This window comes from Corvus kubaryi, unplaced genomic scaffold, assembly GCF_017639235.1.
Source record: "Corvus kubaryi isolate FWS band 111438036 unplaced genomic scaffold, C.kubaryi_AGA036_p1.0 37398, whole genome shotgun sequence".
Classification (NCBI taxonomy): Eukaryota; Metazoa; Chordata; class Aves; order Passeriformes; family Corvidae; genus Corvus; species Corvus kubaryi.
Genome location: NW_024581137.1, coordinates 56,815,623 through 56,828,182, shown reverse-complemented (window position 1 = coordinate 56,828,182; position 12,560 = coordinate 56,815,623). Strand labels below are relative to the sequence as shown.

The following is a 12,560-nucleotide window of genomic DNA, read 5'->3' as shown; positions in this document are numbered from 1 at the left end:
GTAGGGTAGGTTTGGTGGTGCTGGTGTAGGTTTGGTGGTGCTGGTGTGGGGTTTGGGGATGCTGGTGCAGGTTTGGTGGTGTAGCGTAGGTTTGGGTGCTGGTGTGGGGTTTGATGGTGCTGGTGTAGAGTTGGTGCTGCCAGTGTAGGTTTGGTGGTGTAGGGTAGGTTTGGTGATGCTGGTGTGGGGTTTGGGGGTGCTGGTGTGGGGTTTGGGGGTGCTGGTGTGGGGTTTGGTGGTGCTGATAAAGGTTTAGTGGTGCCAGTGTAGGTTTGGTGGTGTGGTTTATGTTTTTGTGGTGCTGAGGTAGGTTTGGTGCTGCTGGTGTAGGTTTGGGCATGCTAGTATAGGGCTGCCAGTGCAGGGTTTGGTGCTGTGGGGTAGGGTTTGGCCAGCCTGGCAGACAGGCTGGTGGGGGCTCATGCCCAGTGTGGTGGAGGGGGTGGAGAAGGTGCTGCTGGAGCCCCGCTGGATGCCCAAACGACTCCAGCACTGCAGATCTCAGAGTCAGCCTTTGCTTCGAGCAGAAGCATGGCCCAGGGCCAGCTGGCACTGGCTCCATTCCCACCTGGATGCCAGCCCGGGGGCACCTCCTCCACTATCCCACTCCTGAGGGGACAGAGGGACACTGATCCAAAACCCCTCCAGTCCGGCGAGTCCTGGGGATGGACAGACACGTGGTGTGTCCCTTCTTGGCACGGGGGACCTGGCGCTGTCCAGATGTGAGGCAGGAGCCGTGACCTCTGTGGCGTCAGCGGGTGGGGGCTCCTATGTAAACACGTCCAGGAAGGTTCCCGTCCCTTTTCCACCCCGTGCTCGCCTTCGGCTCAGACCCTCCTCGCATCAGGACCATCAGCCCTCGCCCATGCTCCATCCCGGAGCTCCGGGAAGGTACCGTGCTGCTCGCCCAGCCCTGGGCTCTCCTCTGGCTGTTTCTCTCTCATCCCCCTCTCCTCTGCATGTAAACCTGGCCGTGTAATTAAATCTGTGCGTAATTATCTACGGGGTGATTTAAATATTTGCTGGTGATATCGGTGTAATGAAGTATCTCGGTGAGCAGAGGAGGAACCTGCCCTGGTCATGCTGGGAACCCAGCCAGAAGGGTAGGAAAGCACTCATGGAAATAATGTTTCCTTTTTCTCCTTATTTTCTATTTTGTCTGTTATCTAAGAACAGTTGGCAAGAGCACGTCCCAGCCATTTGCTGCCTTATTTTTCACGCTCGAGTCTCTGTCTTCCCTTTTAACTCTGTTTAGGTCTAATTAGTAATGGGGAAATGGGCCACAAAGTCACATCTAAGTGTCTGGGACTTTTGCTTTGGCATTTTCCTTCTTGTCTTCATAGAATCCCAGAATGGTTTGGTTTGGAAGGGACCTTAAAGATCATCTCATTCCACCCCCCTGCCATGGGCAGGGACACCTTCCACTAGATCAGGTTGCTCTAAACCCCCTCCAGCTTGGTCTGGAACAGCTCCAGGGACGGGGAGGGCACAACCTCTCTGGGTAACTTCTTGTTGTCTTCAATACCCTTTTAAAGTTGATGTTTGATTTCTTTACCATAAAGAAAATCTGGTGTCCAGGCGTCCAGGGCTGAGCTCAGGAGGACATTTTGGTGATTTAGGGTGGCAAGTCTGCAGCAGATTTATTTGGGGAGGGCACAGGGATGGGTTTATATGGTGCAGAGAAGGGTTTGACAGCTGTTCCCAACCCTTGTTCCCGTTTGCACAACACTTGGATCATGGAGCCAGCCTCACTGTTATGGCTCTGTCTGACCTGGCAAGTCAGAGGCTTCTCCAAAGCCAAAAGATTGGGAAATTGATAAAATAGATAGCCCAGCAACGAGTGGTGGAATCTGCAGAAAGGTTGGTATTCCAGATATTATGGTTCAGATGAAATTTTGTCTTATCTCACAAGTTCTGCTGCCTGAGCTTCACCTCAGCTCCTGCAAGCAGAACCCTTGTGCTGCATGATGGGTTTGGGAGACCAGAGGAGGGTCACCAGGGTGACCAGAGGGATGGAGCACCTCCCCTATGGAGAAAGGCTGAGAGAACTGGGATTGTTCAGCCTGGAGAAGAGGAGGCTTCAGGGTGACCTCGGAGCCCTTTCTTGTGACTAAAGGAGCTCCAAGAGAGCTGGAGGGGGATTTTGGACAAGGGATGGAGGGACAGGACAAGAATTTGAATTGATAGAGAGTAGCTTTAGATAAGATATTAGGAATAAACTCTTCCCTATGAGGGTGGGCAGGCCCTGGCACAGGGTGCCCAGAGCAGCTGTGGCTGCCCCTGGATCCCTGGAAGTGTCCAAGGCCAGGCTGGACATTGGAGCTTGGAGCAGCCTGGAACAGTGGAAGGTGTCCCTGTGCAAGGCAGGGGATTGGAATGAGATGGGCTTTAAGGTCTCTTCCAACCCAGTCCATTCTGGGATTCTGTGATTGCATTCCTGGCAGAGCAGAGTGTGACTCAGCACCCTGAGAAGATGCCACACCGGAGCAGGACCTTGAGGCTGCTCCCAAGCACAGCAGCTCTTCCTAATGACTCACCCGTGGTCTTCAGCCACGCTAGAGTTGTTAAGGTTGTTTAAAGAGCAACACATGAGCTCTGCAGGTGCAGGACAGGGCAGGCCCCAGTGGTTCCAGTGGCCAGGGCAGCATGAGGGAACATCCTGAGAACCAGGCAGAGCATGGACCTGATGAAGGTACCTGGGCTGGGTCCTGTGGGTCCTGTTCCTGGAGCAATTTATGGGGCACTTGCTTACTGCAAGCTCCTGGCCTTGTTAGGGTGGAGAGATTTCTTTAATATCAACTTTGGTTGGCAAATTACAGGTATTTTTGGGGTTGTAAAAAATTAGAATCATAGAATTCTTTGAGATCATCTCCAGTCAACCCAGCACCATCATAACCACCCCTAAGCCGTGTCCCCAGGTGCCACATCCACACAGTTTTTGAACGCTTCCAGTGATGGTGACTCCACCACTGCCCTGGGCAGTCTGTTCCAGTGTTTTACAACTCTTTCCATGAAGAATTTTTCCCTAATATCCAATCTAAACCTTCACTTGAGGCCATTTATTCTTGTCCTGTCGCTTGTTACCTGAGAGAAGATAAAAACATGAAATACCTTTGGGCCATTTCTCATGGCTGTCCTGGCTGGGTGTGAACAGGCCCATCTGTTGCAGTGGCTGTCCCTGTGTCTGACACAGATGAGGTGTGTGATGACAGAAATTACACCATCATTTTTTCCACTGGAACTGCTGGGGAAAAAAAAAAAGTAGAGTCAAACTCTCAGGGTCAGCAGCCTGACTGTGACATTGCAAAGCATTTTCCACACACAAAAACCCCTCCAAACCTACGAGTACTGTAAGAGGAGATTGGTGAGGAAAGCTGGAGGAGGTGTTGAGCGTGTCCTGCTTTCAAAGAACCGTGGAATCATGAATGGTTTGGGTTGGAAGGGACCTTAAAGCCCACCCAGTGCCACCCCCTGCCATGGGCAGGGACACCTTCCACCATCCCAGGCTGCTCCAATCTCCAATGTCCAACCTGGCCTTGGACACTTCCAGGGATCCAGGGGCAGCCACAGCTTCTCTGGGCAACCTGTGCCAGCCAGGAATTCCTTCCCAAGATCCCATCCATCCCTGCCCTCTGGCAGTGGGAAGCCATTCCCTGTGTCCTGTCCCTCCATGCCTTGTCCCCAGTCCCTCTGCAGCTCTCCTGGAGCCCCTTTAGGCTCTGCAAGGGGCTCGGAGCTCTCCCTGGAGCTTCTCCTCTCCAGCGGAACATTCCCAGCTCTCCCAGCCTGGCTCCAGAGCAGAGGGGCTCCAGCCCTGGGAGCAGCTCTGTGGCTTCCTCTGGACTTGCTCCAACAGCTCCGTGCCTTTCTTGTGCTTTGCCTGTGTGGATCCCAAGGACAGAACTGCTCCACCTCCACTTTGGGGGTTGCTGTCTTTACCCTCAGGATGTGTCTGTGGTGTTGCTGCTCCCATCCCCCTCCCTCTTCCCACACTGACACCGGGAATGTGGTTTTCGTGCAACCAAAAAATCAGGGAAAAAGTTCCTTTCATCCACTTGGCACCAGTCAGGGACCTCACCCAGCAGCCCTTGAATGGAGCTCAGAAGCCATGGCTGAGCTTCCAACCTCTCCTGACCCCTTTTCCTGGGGTTCTTCCAAGCTCCCTCCCAATGCTCCATCTCTGCCCATCCACAGGTGTTAGGGGAAAAAACCACCAAACCCACACCTTTCTGGAGCAGCCAAAAATGTGTCCGTTTGCCTTTTTTTTCCAGCATTCCCTAACCTTTCCCATACACCCTGACCCTTTTCCTCTGCCCCCACCTGCATTAAGGCACCGCTGTGGGGTGAACTGTGGATGGAGGAATGTCCACATGGACAACAGCGGGAGGAGGAGATGAGCCGTGAACTTTTGCACGTTTCACCAGGGGATGGATTTCCTCTGGTTTTAATTGAATTGTTTCAAGGGTTTTTTTCACTCTTTTGTACAAATTCAGGAAGGTCTGGAGCAAGTCAAGCCTGGCTTGGCTTCACAGGGCTGGCAACACCGACTGGAAAGTTTATTGCTTCCTGTTATGAGAGCTCAGGGAGCCACGATGGGATTTCAGGAGAAACATGGGCAGCTCTAACTCCAGGGATGACCCCGACGGGTGGGGTTGGAGATGGCTTCTCATTCCCATTGCTGCTCCAGCTACTTCAGGAAAGGGAAGCAAATAGAGGAGGGAATAATGGCTCGATTTGGCCTCTGGCTATCGAGGCAGATGTTTTCTTTGGAGCAGGAATAGATGCCGAGGAAAATGCTATAAAGGGCTTTGCTGAGCCACGTCCCGGGGCTGCACCTGAGTCCTTTCTTGCCACCTCTCTCCTGTGTCATCTCACCACCTTGGACAATTCAGCAGAAAGGTTCCCCTCAGAAAAATTAATGTGGTTTTTTCTTCCTCAACACTGACATTTATCTCGAGAATGTGTCCATTGCAGCGAAATTTTCAGCTGGGAAGGGCTGGAATAAATCGCTTCTGCTCTCCAGCCCAAGTTTAAACATTTCCTCTGGGCTTTTCTACTTTGGAATTTAAATCTTATTGTTATTTAACCATATCAGATTAGTTTTTCAGTCATTTTCAAAGTGAAGTGATTTTACCTTTCTGCAGTCATCATCATATCTGAAGGAAACTTTTCCCTGATTTTCAGCAGAAATGTTATTTATCCTGCTAACAGCACTGGCTTTTTGCTCCAGGCACAAACCAATGCAAACTTCACAGAAATTCCATTTTCTGACCTATCTTCTGTGCTAACTGAGGCATAACTGTGGTCCAAATGTCATGGCAGCTCAGAGCCAGAATTTACATTTTCCAAGTGCATGAAGGAAAACATCCCTCACCTCATTTTCAAACAGTCTTACATTATTCAGCCAAAATCCCCACGGGCTTTGCAAAAACGTGTAAGACCAGATTTTCTCTGTTTCATCCTTGTGAGGAGCCAGAGACCAAGCACATAATTCTTTCCCAGATCAAAACCTTTTTGGGATCATCCAACAAGCAGAGCCAGATGCAGGATAAAAATCAACCTGATGATGAATAAGTAGAAATCTTGTCCTTCTGTCCTTCAGATGACACATTTGCATTGGGATTGTCGTCACCACTGCCCTGAAAAGTCCACACAGAGCTTTGTGATGAAGCAGATTTTTGCAAATGACCCTGGCACAGCTTTTCCTGCTGCTTATAAATTGGTTTTTTTACGAGAGTTAAGGTTCTGGCTGAGCTCTTAGGATGCGAGCCCTGATTAGCCCCAAATCTTGGAGAGCACCCAAAGCTCTGCGTGAAGGAGGGAAGAAGTTTGCACAACTGGGATGGTTTTGGTGTTAAGTCAGGGAGTGTGGTGGGACTGAAAGGGAGCCTGGAGGCCCTGGGCTGGCGTGGCTGTTGAGCAGCACCGGGGCCATTCCCAGCTGCTCCTTCCTGTCTCTGCTTCCCAGATCCTGAACGGCTCCCTGTGATATCCACACTTGTCCCCGACCCCGTCACCCATGAAATTGTTGGTTTGGTTCCTGTTTCATGAGGAAATGGGCTGTTTCTGTCCCCAGGCGTGGCCCCTCCACCCATTAGCCCAAGTTCTATCCCAGTGTGTTGCTTCCATCCTTGCCGGGAGGTGCTGGCCCATCCCAAAGCACACAAGAGATGTGGCCCAGCCACGTCACTGAGGCAGTGACACAACTTGGGTCCTTGGGGATGCAACTTGGGGTCTGGGGTTGCTGGAGGCTCTGGAGACTCCAGGCATGAAGAAGGGGCTCCCATGGGAGCTGGTGGCCTCTTTCCCACCAGGAAATGCAAATGGAGATGTCCCAGTGGAACACACGCTTGGACCTCTGGTCCAAGGAACCTGGTCCAGTGGAAGGTGTCCCCAGCCACGGCAGGAGGTGGAACTGGAGGATCTTTGGGTTGGTCCCCTCCAACCCCAACCATTCTGGGGTTCTCCACAGTGCTCCCTTTACCTGGTCCTATCAGCCAGGCGTGTGCCAGTAGAAATGTCAAATTCGCAGTGCTGGCTTGAACCAAACTGGTTGAAAATGAGCCCAAATCCTCTTCCAAACCCATGGATCCCCCCACACCTGTGTGCTTGTGGGACAGCAGCTCTGAAAGCAGAGGAGGGGGTGGAGGAAAGGAGGACACATTGAGGAAGGTGGTTGTCCATCCCTGAAGCCCATCTCAAAGGGGATAAAACCTCGGCGTGCCTCCTTTGTGACTCTGTCACTCACTGACCAAGCTGGAAACCCCCAGATCCCTTTTTCTCCATAACTGCCACCAAACTACTGGCTAATAAGAGGAATATCACAGTTCTGTGGATTTTTAGTCTATGCAAAAGGGGAAAGAATATTTTCCAAATCCCAATATTTGTTTTTAACAGTGCCTTTGCCACGCTTTCCATCACAAATCCCTTTCAGAGTGGACGGCACCCACAGCCACCAAAGGTGAGGATGAGTCCTGCATCCCACATCCAAAAGTCAGGGAAAAAAGTTTAGTGAAGTTAATCCAAGAGGAAAAAGATAAGAACTAAAACTGCTGCTTCACGTTTTGCTCTCACTTGTGGTGTTCAGACATTTTTGAGAAATTCCATCATCTCAAAAGCCCGATTCCAACAATAATCAATAAGGTAAAAAGTTGGCACTTTAAATTTATTTTAATTTTGTGACATTCGTCTCAACACAGCGGGCCTTGTTTTAAAAACAAGTTTAAAAACTTTGTTCATTCGCACAAAGATGCATATCTTCACTGCATTTAGTTTAAAAACTGACCAAATTAACATCCAAGAGAGAAAAATTAGAGAAGAAAAGGAACTGTCAGCACAATCCAGCACAGAGCTTTGTAGGTTTGTGCTCGGAGTGGGTAATTATGGTCACTCCTCGCCCCTGACGTAGCAGGGAGATGTTACACCAGGTCTCATTGCCATTGGCGACAGCACTTACTTCTTTCAATAGGACATTTAAATAAATGCGTATAGATCACTGCTCTGAAACACAGACGGTGCCTGGGGAAGAGGTGGCTTGGAGAGGTGACTCCCAGCAGCAGCCAGAATTATACAAAGCTCCATCACATCCCTTCCCCTCTGTCTCCTCTCTTTTATTCCCATTTCTCATTGCCAGGCACTGAACTGAGGACACGGGATGCTGCAGGGGTGGGGTTTTCTCTGTACACTCATTTATGGCTCTGCCTCCTGCCTCCTTCCCTGGGTGATGATTTGGTGATGGGAAGCCCTCAGTCCCTGCCAGTGTGATGGCTGGAGCTGCTGGGCACGAGGCTGGAGCAGGAGCAGATGTTGCCTGGCCTGCCTGAAGCGCAGATGCCCCAAAAATCTTCACCCAGACGCGAGTGCCGTGTGTATAAACAACCCTCATGGCTAGAAAGCAAAGAGCCTGGAAAATCTGCCTGACCCACGGGACTGGGACCACGCTGAGCTGCCTTTTATCTCTGAGCAGTCCTGCAGAGCCTGGGAGTCGTTCTGAGCTGGTTATTTTTAAATAACCAATAACACCTCCCTGCAGCTCCATCCCGCACCGGCAGCAGCGGGTGGGACTTTCACCACAGGTCTTGGGTGGCAATGAGCTCTTGGTGGCCGTCCCTCAGCTCTGGTGGATGTTACGGGGTGTGGCTCTCAGAAGGAGCAGCTGTGACATGTGCTGGAGGGTCCCTGCTTGTGGGGAATGCACCCAGAGAACATTCAGTGGCCCCTCTGGAGTGACCATGAGGTGACCCACGGCTGTCTCCAGAGCTGAAGGACCTTGAGGGGAAGGAGATCACTGCCCCAGTGTGCTGGAGGCCAAACCCAGCCCCAGGAACATGCAGGGATAATGTGGCCTCAGCCCGCTGCAAGTTCTCACCCTCTCAGTGGGAGATTTCCAGGGAGGCTGGAGTGGGTTTGGAGATCTCCAGCCCTGCTGCTCTCCTCTGGAACATCCCTGTGTCCTTTGGGAGAGCAGCTTGTCAGTGTGCCGTGTACTGAAGCTGAAACATGAAGCCAGGGTTGTGATAATTTAACTTTTTTAGAGGTTTATTCCCCCCAAATGCCTCCCCAAATCTGGTTTTCCTGGTGTGGCATATTCCCACAAAGGTGTGTGTTCACCCCTACACCTCACTGAGCTGATAGGGCTTTTCCTGCCTATCTCAGGTGACTAATCCCAAACAGGGAATTCACTTATCAGTAATGATAAGTGAGTAATTAGTTTATAACAGAAAGCCTTGAGGAATGTTGCTGCAATAAAGGGCGGTGCAGATGCTGCTCCTTGCAAGAGCATCCACACAAGCTCCAGTGAGGAAGAATTGCCCTTCCACGTCCATTTGGGCTCTTTGGGAAACCAGAGGTGAATATCCTGCTTTGTCAGCACCAGGGACGAAGGTTCCAGATAAACCATATGGTTTCCAACACCCCCCTTAATCCCAGTGCAAATCTTCCCGTGCTTTCTGCCCTCAGAGATCTGATCCTTTCCATGACCTGGCTGCTGCTGTTGCTTCCTTCTCTCTCCTCCTCGCTGGCCCTTGGGTGGACTTCCTGCCTGGACTCTCCATTTCCACCTCAGCAGACACCCTGAACCAGATCCCTGATTCTGCTGGATCTGCCAAAGCTCCCCGTGGATGGAGCAGGTGATCCTTGCACCATCAGGGTGGAGGTTTTCTTCATGAATACCACTTGCCTTAGGCTTCGTGTGCACCCCCATCCTCCCAATTCCTTCTTGCAGCTGCAAAGAAGCCAGAAAGGCTCTGTTGGTGCTCAGAACTCCTTCCCCATCCTTCACCTGCTCCCTGCTCCCTCCACCAGCTTGCAGAGAGAGGAACCACCTCTTTCAGGGACAGCTTTTCCTGCAGCAAAGCAGGAGCTTCAGGGCAGTTTTTCCCACTAGTAAGCTTTCCCTCCTTTTGTATTATTTTTTTCCCCCCCAACAGCCAAGGAGCTTTTGCCAAAATGTGTTTTCCACATGTTCCCTATTAGTCATGCTCTCAGTCTTACAAATCTGTTACCAGTGCCACAAGCTGATGTTATTAATTCACTCCCAACCGACACAAGCAAAATTCCAGGCAGCGTTCCTAAAACCAGACCCGGCGGCTTGTTTGGATTTAAAACCAATGCCCCTCTCTCGCCTGGTGTGTGTGTAGAGCACCTTCCCAGCTTCTCCCGAGGCTTGGCGAGGGCAGGAAGGTCGGGACAGGCGGTGGGACCGGCCCCGGGGGTCGGGCAGGGGCTGCCCCGCAAAGGCGGGGTCTGACAGCGCCTTAAATACTTCCCTGGAGCTCCGCTTGCCAACCACTGGAGCACGGCTGGACCGAGCCGGCGGGGGTTTATCTAGGGCAAGGCGGAGGGATTGGAGGCACAGGAATGTCGGTGGAGGAGGGAAAGCCACCGCGAGAAGCACCATGTCTCTGTAAGTAGATTTTTTCCCCCGTTGTTTTCCCTGCTGCTCAGGCAGCGGTGCGAGAACCGTGCGGAACGGAAGGGCATCCACCTAGCACAGACTTACATATTTTTTTTTTCATTCTTTGGCATATTTTAGACTCAGGTTTTAAAGTTTTCCCAGTTCCTACAGCTGTGCCTGCGATTGTGTGGAGGGGTCAGCGGGTTTTGGGAAGTCACCGTGGTGAGAACGGGGAGCCAACAGCTCATTCCTGTACTGGCTACACACAGTTCTGACTACTTTAGGGGTTGCTGGTGGTCTGAGCAGTCCAATCCGTCCTCTGTAGCTGTTTTGAGGTGAAACTTGCACCCTGTGTGTGTTTCATACGCTGTGTGTCAGCAAATCTGGAGGTGGCATGTGATGATGGATGAGTGAATGAATGGATTTCAAAGCCGGAGGGATGGGGAGTCCTTTCTTTGGGGAGATAACTGAGATGCATGAACCACCTCATCTCACCCATCTACCTGCTGCACATCTACACAGATGGGGTTTTTCCCCCCCAGGCTGCATAACTTTCACACTGCACAGAGGAATTGGGTCTGAAGTGAAGCAGATGGATGGCTGCAAAATCCATGTTCTGTGCTTGGATGGTCGGGACTGTGAGGAGAGGAGACACAGCCTTTTCCTAGTGCCAGTCTATTCATCAGCACTGTGAACAAATCTTTCTTTGGGAGCTTGTTTGATTTATGATTGATTCCAAAACACTGTGGTGCACTAAACCCCCACCCCAGCAATTAAAAGCATTGAAATCTCACAGTTTAGTCTTTGTAGCCAGTGAGTCCTAAAAGCCACTGGAAGTTCAACCAAACAGATTTGTAGGGAGGGGTTTTTACCTCATTTCCTTCGGCTCCCGCTCTCAAATACGATGCCAGGAGGGCAGGTGGACACACAGGGGTGCAGCATCAAGGTGTGACCCCTCACAGTGGGGTCCCAGGGGCGCAGGAACAGCTCGGGGCTGTTTCCTGCAGATGTTCATGCAGATCCAGATGTGCACAGAGGGCTGAGCCGCAGGGGCAGTGGCAGGACCCACAGCTCAGGGTGGTGGAAGGCAGCCAGGGATGGTCTTCTCAAAGCAACAACCTGTCACTTCTGTTAATTTGCAATTTCCTTCCTTTTCCTTGACTCGGGAGGTTTGGGAGCATTTTATTGGGTGCTCCTTCCTAAAATGTGTCTCCCAGAGGAGCCAGTGGGTGCTTTGATAACAACCCTGATAAATGTCAGTTCAAAACTTGAATATTTACTCCAAAAGCTGTCACAGCCTCGGTCAGACCCTCCCTGCCCCAGCAAACAGCTCCTGGGAGATGAGCTGGCGCTTTGGGAGTTGCGTCCCTGAGTAACACTTGCTAAATGGTGAATTATCCTCGGTGTAGGCTTCAGAAACCCTTTAGGGGAACCCTGAATTTGGAATGAACTGCTCTACAGGACATTAAAAGTGTGTTTTTAAGGACAATTTGGGGCTTGCAGCTAATTTGTGGTGCAGATGGGAGCTGCTGGGGCGCTGGACACCTGCATGGGGCCAGCCAAGGTGGGGCTGGATCCAACCCTGCCTCATCCAGACCCGGATGCTCCACAGACAGATGCACCATGGCCCACACCCAGCAGGGTCTTCCCTTCCCAGCCCCCTGTCAGCTGGAGCTTGGCTGAGAGCCTGGATTGATCCCACAAATCATTTAACGCCCCATATCTGAATGTGAACACAACAGAGGAAGGGTTAAAGACCCCTTAGGGTGTACCCACAGTAAGGACGCAGAAAAAGGCACTCAAAAAGGGTTCACCCCTGAATAAACCCAGTTTCCTCAATAAATAAAGAATATCTCTGTGGGCATCACTTCCCATGTCCTGCACTGGCTGAACTGTCCCACCTGCACAGTTGTACCGACCAAGGCATCACTTTTGGGGCAGGAGAGGGGGATTCTGGTCCCAGCAGCTTTGGGGGTTGTTGCTCTTCACCTGGTATGTCGAGGGCAGGGAGGAGAACTTCCCCACCTCTCCTTCTGCTTTATGACCCAGCTGTTTCTCCCCTCCCTGCCTCGGTTTCCCCAGCCCCAGGACAGGAATAGCACCATCTGCAGAGCTCTCCCACAGGCTCGGCCTGCTGTGTGAAGACTTGGGGGCTTGTGTTCGCAGGGGATTTGTTTGATCTGGAAATAGCAGGGTTGGAAAATTCCATCTGCCTGCTCTCGAGAGCCCTCGACGGGGCAGCGCGAAGGCGAGCGCTGAGCAAACCAGCGCTGAGCAAACTGGCTCTGCTTGGCTCCTGTCCTGGGAAGCAGTGGGAGCAAAATCGCATTCCAGAACAGCTGGATGTGGAGAACAGAGTGGGGCATGTTTCCCTTCCTGCTCCCACGTGGCTGCTCCCACCACGGAAACCCTACAGCACAATTTTGTGTCTCCAGTGGTGCAAAGCCAAGTTCGGGCCAGGCTTGTGTCTCATGGCATCATCAAGCCAGGTTGGATGAGGCTTGGAGCAGCCTGGTCTAGTGGAAAGTGTCCCTGCCCATGGAACCAGATGATCTTTAAGGTCCCTTCCAACCCCCAAAAATTATAGGATTTTATGATCATTTTCCCCCCTGGATCTTCACCCCCACTCAGCCATGCTCACCCAGCATGGAGAATTAGGGTTGAT

At 51.6% G+C, this 12,560-nt stretch overlaps 1 protein-coding gene across 6 annotated transcripts in view; it reads left to right on the top strand.

Moving 5' to 3' along the window:
* GJC2 (gap junction protein gamma 2) overlaps positions 1-12,560 on the top strand; it is a 39,665-nt gene that overhangs the window by 20,137 nt on the left and 6,968 nt on the right. The window contains exon 1 of one of the 6 annotated variants that reach the window (XM_042044077.1): positions 805-891. The exons of 4 other annotated variants lie outside the window; for them this stretch is intronic. The gene's annotated coding sequence lies outside the window, so the exon portion shown is untranslated. Of the gene's footprint in view, positions 1-804; positions 892-9,576; positions 9,905-12,560 lie in introns of those variants that run through there. One more of the 6 variants, XM_042044074.1, reaches the window with a different exon arrangement.